Source organism: Musa acuminata, chromosome BXJ1-4 (genome assembly GCF_036884655.1).
Source record: "Musa acuminata AAA Group cultivar baxijiao chromosome BXJ1-4, Cavendish_Baxijiao_AAA, whole genome shotgun sequence".
Taxonomy (NCBI): domain Eukaryota; kingdom Viridiplantae; phylum Streptophyta; class Magnoliopsida; order Zingiberales; family Musaceae; genus Musa; species Musa acuminata.
The window spans coordinates 20877903-20895090 of record NC_088330.1 but is presented as its reverse complement, the minus strand read 5'-3'; positions in this window follow the sequence as shown (position 1 = coordinate 20895090).

Sequence of the window (17188 nt, the reverse complement as noted above, 5' to 3'; positions counted from 1 at the left end):
TTAAAGAGATCACAACATCATAGAAACTTTCAGCATCAAAGCACAAAATTCCAATATCAAAGTAAACATATTATTGAAGCACACAACCTTATCATCATGTAAAATTCGCATCATAAAATTATCAGCACAAAATTTAAGTGAGTGATCCAAAGAATCAAGAAAGTCCAAAAATAAAATTTAATAAATTCATGCTTTCAGGCAAATTAACATTCCTAATTCTCTTCAAATAAAATCAAACTATTCTTCACTTAAGGGCTTTGTAAAAATATCAGTTAATTGATGTTTCGTATCAATAAATTCTAAGATTACATCATGATTATTGACATGATCTCGTATAAAGTGATGCCTGATATCAATATGTTTAGTTCTAGAGTGTTGAATGAGATTTTTTGTTAAATATATTGCACTTATGTTATCACATTTTATGGCAATGTTTTTAAAATGAATCTTATAATATTCTAAAGTGTTTTTCATCCACACAACTTGTGCACAACATGCACTAGCTGCAATATACTTAGCTTCGGTTGTAGATAGTGCAACCGAATTTTATTTCTTGGAAGACCAAGAAACAAGTGCGTATCCTAAAAATTGACATGTTCCATATGTTCTTTTTCTATCTAATCTACATCCAGCAAAATCAGCATAAGCAATTAGCTCAAAGTTATCAGATTTTAGATACCATAATCCTAGATTTATGGTTCTTTTAAGATATCTAAGTATTCTCTTAACTACTTTAAGATGAGATATCTTAGGATTATATTGAAACCTAGCACAAAGTCCTACACTAGACATGATATTCGGTCTAGTTGCGGTGAGGTATAGTAAATTTCCTATCGTATCCCTATAAGCTTTTTTATCAAAGCTTTCTCCACTTTCATCAATTTTTAACTTAGTGGAGGTGCTCATAGGAGTGTTGATAGCCTTTGAGCTATCCATATTAAACCTTTTTAGCAAATCTAAAGCATATTTTGTTTGACTAATAAATATAATATTACTTAGTTATTTGATTTGTAAGCAAAAAAAAAAGTTAATTCTCCCATCAAACTCATTTTAAATTCAAGACTCATACTTTTAGCAAATGACTCACATAGAGTTTCATTCATAGAATCAAAAATAATATCATCAACATAAATTTGAACAATAAAAAAATTATTTTTAAAATTTTTGATAAACAATATAGTATCAACCTGCCTTTAGAAAAATTATTTTCGATAAGAAATGAGCTAAGTCTCTCATACCAAGCCCTTAGGGCTTGTTTCAATCCATAGAGAGCTTTAGTCAATTTAAACATATGATTAGGGAGATTATCATTCTCAAATCTGGGAGGTTATTAAACATAAACTTCTTCAGAAATAAAGCTATTAAGAAAAGTACTTTTAACATCCATTTGAAACAACTTAAAATTATTACTGCTAGCATAGGCAAGGAGCATCCTTAAGGCTTCTAATCGTGCCATAGGAGCAAAGGTTTCTTTATAATCGATCTCTTCTTCTTAGTTGAAACCTTTGGCCACTAATCTAGTCATGTTTCTAACCACGATACCAAATTCATCTTGCTTGTTTCTAAAGATCCATTTAGTACCAATAATTAAATGGTCATTTGGCCTAGGAACAAGCTTCCACATCTCATTTCTCTCAAATTGATTTAACTCATCTTGCATTGCGATGACCCATGAATCATTTTTCAATACCTCGTCAATGTATTTAGGTTCAATTTGGGAGAGAAAAGCGATGTTTGCATAAAAATTCTTAAGAGAGGAACGAGTTTGAACCCCTTTAGATGTCTCATATGATTAGCTCCTTAGGATGAGTATCTACATACTTCTAATCCTTAGGTAAGGATGTTTCGGAAGTAAATGTATCTAAGTTACTAGATGGAGAAAGAATTTTATTTAAATTCAAAGCATCAAAATTAATATCATCATCAAAATTATTTTTCTTAACTTCTGAAACTTCATTAAAAACAACATAAATAGATTCTTCTATAATCAAAGTTCTTTTATTAAAGATACGAAATGATTTAGAAATAAAAGAATAGCCAAGAAAAATTCCTTCATCGGATTTATCATCAAATTTTCCTAAGGTATCTTTTTCATTCAAGATAAAACACTTATACCCAAAAACTTTAAAATATGAAACATTGGGTTTTTTGTTGTTCAACAACTCATAAGGAGTTTTGGTGAGTACAGGTCTTACTAGAACTTTATTCATGACATAGCATGTTATATTTATGGCTTCGGCCAAAAAATATTTGGGTAGGCTATATTCATTCAACATGTTTCTTACCATTTCTTGTAAGTTTCTATTCTTTCTTTCTACTACTCCATTTTGTTGAGAATTTCTTAGAGTAGAGAAGTCATGGTTGTATCCATTAAATTCATAAAATTCTTAAAAATCATGGTTTTAAAATTCACCACCGTGATCACTTCGAATTGATGAAATCATAAAACCCTTTTCATTTTGAACAAGTTTACAAAACTTAGAAAAATACCTAAAGCATTCACTTTTGTATGCCAAAAAATAAGTTTATGTGTATATACTTGTTAGGACCCTTTTTCTAAGCTTTTGAATAATGTTTATTGAGTCTGTTTAGTCTAGTTGTTTATTGAGTCGGCTTGGTTCAGTTAGAGTCAAGTAGAAGTTTATTTAATATTTATTTATTATTAGAGTTCAAGTCTTGATGGACTTTGGGTGGAACTCTATAAATAGGGATGTAACTACTTCTTTTTAGTTATCTATGAAAAATACTATTCTGTCTTTTGATAAACCTTAAGAGGCCGATCCCCTCGAAGCGATCAAGGAGGGCCGATCCCCTCGAAGTGATCATCCCTTTCTCTTCTTCTTTTTTATGATAAGACTTTAGGGTCTTATCATTTGGTATCAGAGCAACGATCCTCGCCATTCTCGCTGTAGTTCGTCATCTAAAAAAAAAAAATTATGAGGGTCTTATCATTTGGTATCAGAGCGACGATAAGACTTTAGGGTCTTATCATTTGCTTCCCGGTGCCGACCACCCCTGCTTTCCTTCTCCTCCACCGTCGGCGCTGCTTCTTGGTCGGCGACCACCGCCGCCGCTGCTCCCCGGCCAGCGCCCACCGCTGCTGTTGTGCCCCGGCCAGCAACCTTCTCACCTCGCCTCCTCGCTGCCCGCATCTCGCTCGAGCGAGAAGGGCCACGGCCACGGTTTCCCAGCTAGCGGACCACCCATCGCCGCTTCTACCGTCGGTGACGCTGCCCTAGCTGCACTGCCATTGCTGCCTTCCCTTGGTTGCAGCTTCGACCGTGCAATCTATCAGCATTGCTATTTTTGTGGTGCGATAGAAACAGAGCAGTCGTCGATCCCTCTACTGCCGCAGGTGCCGGTTGCCTCTACCGTCGTCGCTATTTCTCGGCCACTTCAATGCCACCCCTCTTCTTCGTTGCCAAGCCACCACTGCTACCAGCCACCGTGCGACGACCGCCGCACGCCTCCCAGCAGCCGATCCTCCTTGCTCTGCATCCGTAGTGCTAGAAATAGGGCAACTCACCGGTTTCCCTTGTTCCCAACCGTGACACCACCGACTCCTCCTTCTCCACCACTGCCACTGCTTCTCAGCCACACGATCACCGCCGCACTGCCGTTGCCAGCATCGCCAGTGGATTCGCTGTGGTGCGATAGAAACAGAGCTTCCTCTGTTGCTGCAGCCCCCGTCGATCCCGGCTGCGACCCTCGCTGCCTCCTTCTCCACCGCCAACGCTGCGCTCCGACCAGTGACCACCGCTGCTGCCAGCCACTGTAGCCTTCTCCTCAACCGCTCATGATCCTTCCGGCCAACTCCTTCGGTGGTGCGACAAAAATAGAGTACGCAGCAATAAAAACAATGGCACCCTTTGCTGTTGCAGCCGCCGATTGTAACCACCGTCATCGCTCCCGGCCAAAGACCAACCCCTCGTTCTGCAACAGCCACCCTCCAATAGCGAACGCAGCAACCGCAGCAAGTATACTGCCTTGCCTCAACCCCAGCAGTGCACGTAACACCGAATCCTCTTCTGAACCTCGGCCGCATCAACGCCGCCTCCCCCTTGCTTAGCATATTCGGCCACAACCACAGGTTGCCATCATAGCAGCCTCAACCCCATTGCTCGGCGATCACCCCTTGGGTCGCAGCAACTGTAGCAACATCAACGCAGTCGCCTTCCAACCCCGGTGCTCTCACCCCACGCAGCGATATAAACAGGGCAACTACTCTTCCTCCAACGCAGCTACTGCAGCACTGCCTTTGGTGTCCACCTCCTTGGCAACTTCGCATCGAGAGTGTTGATGCCCTTGACTGACACCAAAAACAGGAGTTGAGATTACAGATTTGCAGTCTTATGTAATGGCCACTAATAACTCGGTGAAAGCACAAATGGAAACATTAGAAATCAAAATTGAGAACCGACTACAAGAAACACTTAATGATTTCAAAAAGAGCCTACTGGAGAGCCTCAGTAAATTTCAACAAAATGGGGGCTCAAGTTCTACGTTGCACAGATCTGAAAATACAGGAAAAAGGCCCTAAGACTATGACACAAACTACTTACACATGAAGGTGGAATTTTCCAGATGGAAAGATGGGGATCCGACCAGTTGGATCTCTAGGGCAGAAATTTTTTTTCATTTTCACAGAACTCCAGAAGAATCCAAGGTGGAAATAGCCTCTATCCAGCTCGATGGAGATACACTCCAATGGTACGATTGGTATGAAACTGTTTACGGAGTTCCTTCGTGGGAGAAGTTCAAAAGAGGGCTTCTTGTTCGATTTGGCCCATCCGAATATGAGAATGTTGATGGTCGGCTCGCCAAAATTTTTTAAACTTCTACAGTATTGGAATATCATAGTAGGTTTGAAAGATTATCAAATCAAGCTAGAGATTGGTCGGAACGACAGCTTCTAAATACATTTATTGAAGGGCTTAATCCGGAGATCCGGTGTGAAGTTAAGGCTCGTCAACCCCGCACTATGATAGCTGCGATCTCATTTGCACATCTACATGAGAAAAAAATTAGCAAGGAAAGATCAGCAAGGGGTTTCCACTATGATGAAAAGTGGAGTATGGAGCACCAATGTAAACAAGGGCAACATCTAATGATTCAACCAATTAGAGAGGAACCGAAAGCAGAAGAGTTAGACTCTGATTATGAAGGTGTCGAAACTAATGAAGATATTGAAGCCATCACACATATAGTGCATGCATTGGCTGGCTATGCTAACTCACAAACTATGAAAATAAGAGGAACTTTGAAGCATCAGCTTGTCACTATTTTGATTGATACGTGCAGTATTAACAATTTTATGGATAGTGAGGCCGTTGATTGATTGACCCACCACATTAAAGACTATAATAGATTCGAAGTAAAGATCGTTGATAGACGGATTTTCACTTGTGATAGTAAAGGTTCAATGATAAAATTGATTATACAGGGCCAGAAGTTTCATGCAATAATTACTACACTGAAAGACTGACATGTTGCTTACACTATCAAAAAGTGGAGACCATACTTACTTGATCAATAGGTTGTGATGCATTGCAGATAGTCTATGGCTAAAGTGCTGAAAGAGAAGCTCCCCGAGATTGATGCTGCTCAGCCTTGAGGACAAGGCTGATTTGAAGAGGGAGGAACTGTTAGGACCATTTTTTTGAGCTTTTGAATAATGTTTATTGAGTCTATTTAGTCCAGTTGTTTATTGAGTCAGCTTGGTTCAATTAGAGTTAAGTAGAGGTTTATTTAATATTTATTTATTATTAGAGTTCAAGTCCTGATGGACTCTAGGTGGAACTCTATAAATAGGGATGTAACTGCTTCTTTTCAGTTATCTATGAAAAATACTATTCTATCTTTTGACAAACCCTAGGAGGTCGATCCCCTCGAAGTAATCAAGGAGGGCCGATCCCCTCGAAGTGATCAAGGAGGGCCGATCCCCTCGAAGTGATTATCCTTTTCTCTTCTTCTTTTTTATGATAAGACTTTAGGGTCTTATTAATAATATAATCATCCACAATAACAAATGTGTATTTGCTACCTCCTAGGCTTGATGTAGCAATTGGTCTGAACAAGTCCATATGGATCAATTAGAAAGGTCTAGAGGTGCTTATTTAGTTCTTAGGTTTGAAGCTACCTTTTATTTGTTTTCCTAGTTGACATCCATCACACACATTATCTTTGATAAACTTAATATGAGGAGTTCCTCTTACAAGTTCTTTAGATGAAATTTGAAAAAATAGTTTCATGCTAGCATGACCTACTCTCCTATGCCAAAGCCAAGCATCGTCATTCAAAACCGAAAAATACATTTCATTGCAAAGATCATTAATGTCAATAGTGTATATGTTATTTTGTTTTAGTGCAATCATAGATGTGTTTTTATATGGTTTTTCAATAATGCAAGCATTAGATTTAAATTTAATAATGTATCCTTTATCACACAATTGACTAATGCTCAAAAGGTTATGCTTTAAGCCATCAACTAACAACACATCTTCAATAAAAAAGGTGGATTTGTTACCTATGGTTCCTTTGCCAATGATTTTACCATTGTTGTTGTCTCCGAAGGTGACATATACTTTGTCTATACTAGTGAGCTTAGGGAATTGAGATTGATATCCGATCATATGCCTTGAGCATCCATTATCAAGGTATCATCTCTTGCTTCTAGCTTGTGATGGTAAATGTTTCTACAAAAAATGATGATTTTTAGATACCCATTTGACCTTGGGTGCCTCAAAAATCAATCTACATAGCTTATCATGTTGCATTGAGTCATTTGAGGTTCTTTTAGGAACCCAAATCAATTTATGTAGACTACATTCCTTGAATGGACAATGATAAGCTACATGACCAAATATGCAACAAAAGTTACATTTCTTTCGGGGTGAAACATACAAAGTAGGGCCTTTAACAAAGGTGGTTGGATTATAGTGAGAGCTACTCACAAATCTGATTCCGCCTTTTCTATAAACTTAACCCTTGTTGGCAAGGATCATGTTCAAGGACTTGCTACCAACCTCAAATCTCTTCAATGTTTCTTTGAGTAATAAGTTTTCCTTTTGAAGTATTTCTAATTCATGGCATTTTGTGCAGGATGCTAAGTTATTTTCATGCTCAATCTTTACTCTATCAAAGTCGCTAATAAGAGAAGCATGTTCCTTTTTCAAAGAGTTATACTTTTTACTTAAGATTCTACATTCATCAAATAATTTATGAAAAGCACTTGAAACCTCATCGAAAATTAAATTTGTATCTAATGAACTTGTTACCTCATCTCCAATAGCCATTAGCGCATAGTGAGCAACTTGCTCGGTGATGGTAGGCTCCTCTTCTTCGGATGCACTTGAGTCGTCCCATGTTGCTTTGAGAGCCTTCTTCTTTGGTTGTCTCTTCTTGGTTAGGGGACATTCGCTCTTGTAATGTCCCGACTTCTTGCATTCGTAGCATATTACTTGATCTTTTTTTAGTTCAAATTTATTTTTAGTGTCATTTTTAAATTTATTCATTTTTATGAATTTTTTAAATTTTCTTGTTAAGAGTGCCAAATCATCATCAAAGTCCTCATCACTTGAGTTTTCTTTTAAATGATCTTCTTGTGTTCTCAGTGTCATATCCTTCATGTTCTTTAGAAGGGTGTCTTTAAGCTCTTCATGAGCTTTACATGTCATTTCATAGGTCATTAGTGACTTAATTAGTTCTTCAAGAGGAAAATTATTTAGATATTTGGCCTCTTGAATGACCGTGACTTTAGGGTCCCAACTCTTTGGAAGGGATCTTAAAATTTTATTAACAAGATCAAAATCCGAGAAACTTTCACCGAGTCCTTTTAGGCCATTGACGACATCCGTAAATCAGGTGTACATGTCTCTAATGGTCTTACTCGGTTTCATTCGAAACAACTCATAAGAATACACTAAAAGATTAATTTTTGACTCCTTCACTCTACTAGTGCCTTCATGAGTGACTTCGAGTGTGTGCCAAATATCAAAAGCTATTTCACAAATCGATACTCGATTAAACTTGTTTTTATCTAATGCACAAAACAAGGCATTCATAGCTTTTGTATTTAAAGCAAAAGTCTTCTTCTCCAAATCATTCCAATCGTTCATTGGAAGAGAAGACTTTTGAAAGCCATTTTCTATAATATTCCATAATTCGAAATCCATCAAAATTAGGAAGATCCTCATTCTAGTCTTCCAATATGTGTAATCAAGAACCATTGAACATAAGCGGATGTGTAATTGAATGGACCTCTAGGTTGCTGGCAAATGCCATCTCTCTTGGGTTTAAAACCAAATGAGAGTGAACCTTGCTTTGATACCAATTGTTAGGATCTAGAGCGGCACTAAGAGGGGGGGTGAATTAGTGCAGCGGAAAACTTTCACGATTTCAAAAGACTTGTTTCGATTAAAATTGATTTCGACAAAAATGGTTTCGATTCAATCCGTTTCGGAGATAATTTGTTAGGACTCTAGCTTGGAGAGTCCTAATTGAGAGGCACATTCATGTAAAACTGTTAGGACTCTAGCTAGGAGAGTCCTAATTGAGAGGGACATTCTGTTAGGACTCTAGCTAGGAGAGTCCTAATTGAGAGGGGCATTCAAGTAGGAGGTGTTTTCTTAGAGAAGAATTAGGAGTTGTAAGGGAATAGGAGTCTTGACTATGAGTCCTACTAGGAGTTGGTTAGAAGTAAGAGTCTTAAGTAGGAGTCCTATTAGGAGTTAGGGTTTAGAAGCCCTATAAATAGTCATGTATTCCTTCTCTTTTGATAAGCAATAGATGAATCTTTTCTGCAGCCTTTGAGCAGCAACTTGGAGGGAGGAACCCCTATAGAGTTCCAAGGAGGCCGATCCCCTAAAGAGATCAACCCCAAGTTTAGAATCTGCAAGGGTTCTAACACCTGGTATCAGAGCAGCGTTCTTGGCATCTCGCTGCCCTTCCACTGCCATCCATCAACCCTCCACTACCGCCCAAAGCAATTCCCACGATTGCTTAAAAGATCGTCGCCAAATTCCACCGTCATCTCCACCACCGCAGATCATCCTTTGATCTCCTCGTGAATTGCAACAGGTTCTGGTTTCCTACCTTACTGCTGCTGCAATTTAGTTATCCTTATTCGAAAATCCAAAAAAAAAAAATTGTTCCTATATTGCTGCATAAACCTTTCGTCACAAAGTTTTCATCTCTACGACGAAAGATACATTGCAAAATTCTAGCTGCATAGCACCATCTATTTGATTTTGCTACTGTGCTTTTTCTATCCAAATTTCTATGAAATTTTTATGACATCTTTGACACTTCCTAACAGCAGATTTCCTTTTGAATTTCAGCCGTATATTGTTGCCTTAACCCATCTATTTGCAATCTTTTTTGAATGAAATTTCTTATACACTTCATAGATCATCTTGGCTTCCATCTAAGATTGATATATTAAGAAATTAATCTCTAAAAATGATTTTATGTTGTTGCAAATTTTCGTCGTAACCTGCTGAAATTTTTGGACGAGAATTCTGCAATCGCAACTTGCACCAATTTCCTTGCTGTTATACTGCCGAAAGTTTCTTGATTAAATTAGATATCCTTGCTGTCATATAAACTGTGATTTTGTTATCAATTCCCTCCTCAATTCTCTCAAGTTTTTGGTGGAAATTACGTCGAGAAACCGTTGTTTCTTCGACGACAATTCTACTCTTACAAGACAGCACATACTTGCTGCAACTTCCACTGATTTCTATCAAACCTTTGCTACCATCTACCACAGATCCAAAACTTTCATCCACAACCCTAAAACTCTGCCAAACCACACTCTCAAACTGCACCCAAAACAGCCACAAAACAAGCCTAAACCGCAGCCTACATCCACCAATCCACCAACCCTTTCAACCATCACTTCTCTCAACCTATACATGCCTTTAACCCAACAATAAAAGAGAGATCTTAATATCATAGATTTGGGAGCATATACTATGGCATCTAAGGAGGTAATCAATGCTAAATTCGAAGCCTTGGAGGCACGAATAGAGGATAAGATTCGGATGCTCTTTACTGAACTCAGATTGGGCCGACCACTAAGCCCGAAGAAATCATATCAAGGAGAGAGCTTTGCCCAATCACACCAAGCCCAAATATATGACTTCCAAGAGAAGGGAAGCTCTATGACCAACCCCAACTATCCATGCATGAGAGTGGATTTCCCTAGATGGGAAGAAGGAGACCCGATTGGTTGGATCTCGCGCGCGGAGCGATATTTTCGGTACCATAAAACCGCGGATAGATCTATGGTGAAAATTGCAGCTATACATCTTGAAGGGGATGCTATACAATGGTTTGATTGGTTTGAACATACTTATGGAGTCCTTTCATGGCCACAATTCAAAGAAGGACTGCTGATTCGCTTCAGACCAACCGATTACGAGAATATTGACGAACAACTAGCAAAGATCCGACAAACCTCCACCATTCAGGAGTACCAAACCAGGTTTGAAAGGTTATCTAATCAAACTTGTGATTGGTCTCAAAAACAGCTATTGAGGACCTTCATTGAGGGCTTGAAGCCGGAGATCCGAGGAGAAGTTAAAGCGCGGCAACCGTACACGCTTATGGCAGCCATCTTTTTCGCACGACATCAAGAGGAGAAATTGAACCATGAAGCTCGAAGGACTAGGGTCACTCCTCAACCAGCAATATTGAAGCCCTTAGCCCCCCCTACTGTTGTCCGAGTCCCTGCACCAAAAAGGTTGACAAGAGAAGAGCTTCGAGAGCGATCTGCGAAGGGGTTATGTTGGCATTGCGACGAGCCGTGGAGCCATGAGCATCGCTGTAGTAAAGGGAGACTTTTTATCATTGAACCAGTAGAAGAAAAGGTCATTGAATATCCAGAAGAGAGCATTGAACATAAAGAAGAAGATGCAGAAGAAGAGCCACAACCGACCGAAGTTACGGTACATGCACTAGCCAGCTACTCGAACCCGCAAACGATGAAAGTTGGAGGCCTTCTCAAACAACAACCGATCACTGTTTTCATCAACACGGGCAGCACTAATAATATCCTAAACAATAAGGTTGCTATCCGAATGGCATTACCTATCGAGAATCACTGCAGGTTTGATGTTAAGGTCACTGACAGACAGATTTTGAAGTGTGATCGTGGGCGCCCGCAGGAGAAACTATTGCTACAGGACCAAGAGATAATTGTAGATTTCTTCCTTCTTCCTCTTGATGATCATGAGGCCATGCTCAGAATTAAATGGTTGACAACATTAGATGATTTTTCTTGGAATTTTATGAAACTAATTATGAAATTTTACAGTAAGGAGAAACAGGTGATACTGCACGGGAAACGTGGGGGCGACGTAACGATGATTTGCACACAACAAATGAAGAAGGTTTTGCATAAAGTATGCAGTGGCTTTTTGGTACAACTTGAGCAGCAAACTAAGGGAGAGTCAACAGAATTTGAAGATCCAAATCTACTTCCTTTGCTTGCTGAATTTTTAGATATATTTGACGAACCGCGCAATCTACCTCTTACCCGCCGGCATGATTATTATATAACGATTCTTCCAGGCAAACCTCCAGTAAATGCTCAACCATATCAGTATCCACATCTCCAGAAGGATGAAATAGAATGGATTGTAAAAGAGATGCTCGAAACAGGAGTTATTCGGCCATGTTGCAGCCCCTACTCTTCACCGGTGCTCCCCATACGAAAGAAGGACGGAACATGGCGATTATGTGTTGACTACCGAGCTCTCAATGACATAACCATTAAAGATAAATACCCTATTCTAGTAGTAGATGAATTGCTTGATGAAAGGGAGCACAAATCTTCACAAAGCTGGACCTTCGATCCGGGTATCATCAAATACAAGTATGCGAAGAAGACATACCGAAAACCACCTTTTGAACACACAACAACCACTATGAATTTTTGCTTTCTTCAAAAGAAGGTGGAATATCTTGGGCATATCATATCAGAGGAAGGTGTGGCAGAAGACCCCTTCAAAATTGAAGCAATGCAAAACTGGCCTACCCCGAGGAACGTAAAATTGCTACATGGCATTCTGGGTTTAACAGGCTACTACTGCAAGTTCGTGAAAAACTATGGCGACATCAGTGCACCACTTACTTCCTTACTGAAAAAAGATATCTTCTAATGGTCGGATAGAGCCTCCGTTGCCTTCGACAAACTTAAGGCAGCCATGACGACGACGCCAGTGCTAACACTACCATATTTTAACCAACCCTTCATTATTGAGGCCGACGCATCTGGAGTCAGAATTGGAGCCATTCTCATGCAAGATGGCCGACCACTCGCATACACTAGCAAGGCATTATCTCCCTCCCATCAAAATAAGTCAACATATGATAAGGAGATCCTCGCCATTGTGCGTCCAGCAACGAGGTGGAGACCCTACTTGATTGGTCGACGATTTCAAAATAAAACCAACCATAAAAGCCTCAAGTACTTTTTGGAGCGAAAGATACCATCCCCTGAGCAACAAAAATGGGTAACAAAACTTCTTGGATTTGATTTTGAAATAACTTACAAAAAGGGAAAAAGAATGTTCTTGTAGATACGCTTTCGCAGCTACCCGAGCAAGTTGAAGTTTCGGCCGTTTCACTTCCGACCAGCGACTTCCTTGAGGATATTAAGATGGAATGGCAAGTAGATTTAGATACTAGTAAGATTATAAAAAAATTGGAGGAAGCACCAAGCCCCATGGCTCATTACAATCGGGACTCAAAAGAATTATGCTATAAGGGACGCATTGTGCTTGTGACAAATTCTACTTGCATCTTCAAGAGCAGATTTTGGACAAAGTTATTCCATATGCAGGGTACTAAATTGAAAAGGAGTACGACATATCACCCACAAACCAATAGCCAGACGGAAGTTTTAAATAGGTGCTTGGAGACAGCCCAAAGCCACCCACCAAATATGACTACCCAAAGAGAACTCCAGACCCAGCCAAGTGCCATTATTGATCGACGGATCGTGACTCGATGACGACGACCCACTAATGAAGTGCTAATAAAGTGGGCGAATCTACCAATAGAAGATGCCACTTGGGAGAACTATGACGACTTGAAGATCAAATTCCCAGAATTCACGAATCATCAGCCTCGAGGACAAGGCTGATTTGAAGAGGGCGGGTCTATTAGGACTCTAGCTTGGAGAGTCCTAATTGAGAGGGACATTCATGTAAAACTGTTAGGACTCTAGCTAGGAGAGTCCTAATTGAGAGGGATATTCTGTTAGGACTCTAGCTAGGAGAATCCTAATTGAGAGGAGCATTCAAGTAGGAGGTGTTTTCTTAGAGAAGAATTAGGAGTTGTAAGGGAATAGGAGTCTTGACTATGAGTCCTACTAGGAGTTGGTTAGAAGTAAGAGTCTTAAGTAGGAGTCCTATTAGGAGTTAGGGTTTAGAAGCCCTATAAATAGCCATGTATTCCTTCTCTTTTGATAAGCAATAGATGAATCTTTTCTGCAGCCTTTGAGCAGCAACTTGGAGGGAGGAACCCCTATAGAGTTCCAAGGAGGCCGATCCCCTAAAGAGATCAACCCCAAGTTTAGAATCTGCAAGGGTTCTAACATAATTTGAACTTGAAAGCTTTCATAGAAGTGCAAGAGAAGATTAAGGAAATTTACAGTAATGTAAATTACACAAATGAAAAGCATCGGTTTTGTAAAGTCTTCGTATGATTAAAGCCGATCTCGAAAGGTATTTACATGAAAGCGTATGTCGGCGCAATAAAAGCACAGTAAGGAGGAGAGGTAGTTTGCTATAAAAGTAAATTGCTCAAAGTAAATGCAAACCGAATTTTAGAGTGGTTCGGTCAATGTGACCTACATCCACTTTCGGATTCTTCCTCCGACGAGGTTACCGACGTCCACTAAAGGCCTCCTTCAATAGGTAATGACCGAACACCTCTTTACAATACTTTCTCTATTTCCTAGGTTTAGGAGACAACCCTTACAAGTCTCACTCCTCTTTCTTGGATGGTTATAAGGCTAAGAGATGAAGGAGGAGAACTCTTCACTTTTATAACACTTTAAGACTCAAGAACTCAAGATTATGCCAATAGGTTTCGTGCCCTTTCATGTAGAAAAGAGTGGGGTATTTATAGGCCCTAATGGCTTCAAAATTGGAGCCAAAAAGTGTCACATCCTTGGAATCTGAGGTACCACCACTGGCAGCACTGTTGCTTGTAGTACCACCGCCCAGATATCTTGGGGCACTGCTGTAACATCCCCCATTTTAAAAAAAAAAAGTAAATGCTTGTTTGTAAATATGAGGATTATTTAATAATTTTTTTTAAATAATATTATATTAAAGTTTATGGCTAAGGACCTAAGAGTAAATATTAAAATTTTGATATGATTTATAAAATATTCAGAATTGAGTAAATAAAAATAAAATAAAATAAAATGGAGGACATGTGTCATTAACAAGGATGAGCCACTTGCATTTATTCTAAAGATTGACACCTAAACCCGCATGCTTGCCACCTCACTATTTTAGCATGAGCCAAACCTAAGTAATTTAAGGCACCATTAAAAAGAAACTTTGCAGCCAACGTTAGTTTGAGGAGAAGAAGAAGAAGAGAAGAAGAGAAGAAGAAGAAGAAGAAGAAGAGGAAACTTTGTTTGAGGTTTTGCATCAACTCCCTATATTTGGGAATCAAACTCATCTAAGGCAAGTGTTCTAACCTCTTCCTACAGAATTCCTAATCTTTGTTTTCCTTTTAATTCTTCATAATTCAAAAGATTTCAGCTTAGTACCAAACCTTTCTTTCATTTTGATACAAAGCCATGGATCTGAAATTTTTTGGTAATCTGACTTCTATACATTGTTTTGGATCTAACTTTTAGCACTAAACTCTGATTTAGGCAAAGCCTAATTCATTTGAAAGTAGACTAAAATATCTTTATTTTGAAACTGAGATTGAATGATTTGGAGTTTAAATGCCTACTAAGACTTCTGTTTCAATTAACCCTACAGATTCTGCAAAATAGGGACTGAAATTTCTGACTTTCTATTACTAAATTGCTCATAACTCTCTAGAGAAAATTCTGAATTATGCAAAACTTAGTTCTTTGGAAACTAGATTTACATATCTTTCTTTTGACACCTAGTTGGAAATTTTGAAGTATGTTTGCATTCTGAAACATCTGTTTAAATTGATTCTATCAAGTCTGCAAAACAGGGATAATCAATTCTGACCTTCCTTTACTCTATTTGTTGTAACTTCTTGTTAAGAACTCAAAAAATTAGAAATCTGAGTTCATCTGAAAATAGATTGATACAGATTTCCAATGACACCTATTTTTAGTGATTTGGAGCATGCTTGGTCACTCAAACAATTCAGAAAATGTACCATTCAAATTATATCATAATTGAAAACTTTGTTGGGTTTTGCCTATTCAATTTTCATCCTATTGGAAATTTGATTTCTGCTAAATTCTTCTTCAATTAAACTTTATATTAGTCCTTTGAAGCTCTTGTATTATTCATCCTAAAATTATTGTATATCTGAAATTTATTATGTAATGCTTTGTTTGCATTTCGCATATCTTCGTTGTTCCGCATGTGCTTCTGATATATGTCAATGTTATTATTTAAACTACCCTTTTGTACTCTGGTGTCTTGTGGGATATTGTGAACCTTTGCCAGAAATGATAAAGGGAGTTATGCTTAGAGCCCGCGATTGCTCTGTCGGCCCCATTGACTTCACTCAGACGTGGGTGGATGGAGCTCCCAGACGTGGGAGACTTATGCTTGGTGGTCATCCAGAAATGGATGAATCACATTATGTATGTGGTCCCACAGTGCCCTCTATGTTTATTGATATGATATCCAAAGCTTTGTTTATGAGTTCATATTATGCTTTGGATAAAAATGGAATGCATGCTACATCAAAAATGACATACAAGCTTGTGTTTATTATTCGGTTCACTTGTTATACTTTAAAATATTTCGTTTGTCATTATTATGCCCCCAAACACTCTTATGTCTTTGATATGCACCTAAATGCTTCATGTGCCATTTGATACATGCCTAAATGCTTCTTTTGCCAATGAAATGCTCCAATTTCCTTTCTCCTATTGTTATGTCTAATGCCTATTTTTGAATGAGGTAAACCTTTGTGATTTTATATCAAATGAGATGACTTCAAATGAACACTTGTATTTCTACTTTTGTATCTTGATACTAAGCCTACTTGAACTTCTCCTATCGCCATGGATATGTTAGACGCTTGCTGAGCTCTTTATGCTCACCCTATTGCTATATAAATTTTTCAGGGTAGCTTGTCACGCACTGAAAAGCTAGAATTGGGTTAAAGCAGTGAAAGGCTAGAAGATTTTTGAGCTAATCTTTGTTGGATGATAGGTTTTTGTTGTATAGTATACTTTACTTCTGATGTAATGTTAAGGATCTGTTGATACTTATGTGTTGTAAAAGTTTAAAGGATCGCTCATGTGTATGGAATGATAAGTTTAAGTTGTATAAGGATAAGAACTTATGGTAAATAATTATCTTTTTGTGATTGTATATACTTCTACGATTATGGATTTGTGTTGTGGTTGATGTTTAGTTGAGTTGCCTTTGGATTTTGTGAATCTCTGAGTGAAGTGGATTATGATTTATGCAACGTACATGTTTATGAATTGTGAATACTGATTTTTGAATGATTCTTAGTATCCTCAAATTGTTAGATTGGATCCTGGATTGAATTGATGATGAATTATAATATTATTGATTTTAGACAGGGTCACACTTCCTGAATGTGATAATTCGGGGGGCGTGACAACTGCCTTCCAGGCGGTGCCACCATCGACCAAGAATTAAAGGGTTGAATTGGGTGCTCAATTCGGCCTAATTCAGCCCTGTTAAGGGCCCAATTAGCCCATAATTAAGTTAGTGGGATTACCTCCCAATCCTAACTTAATTTACGCTCTAACTATGATAATTAAGACATAATTTATAGTGCGTCTTGTTCTGGTGCGTTAATTGCTCTTCCTTTGAGCTTCCGGTGTACTTTTGACGAATATCCGACGAACTCTCAATTATGTTCCGACAGACTCTCGGCAAGTTCCTAGACTTTACGACGATCTTCTTGGTGCGTTCCGACGAGCTTCTATGGCAAGCTCCTGGACTTCTCGGTTGGTTCTAGC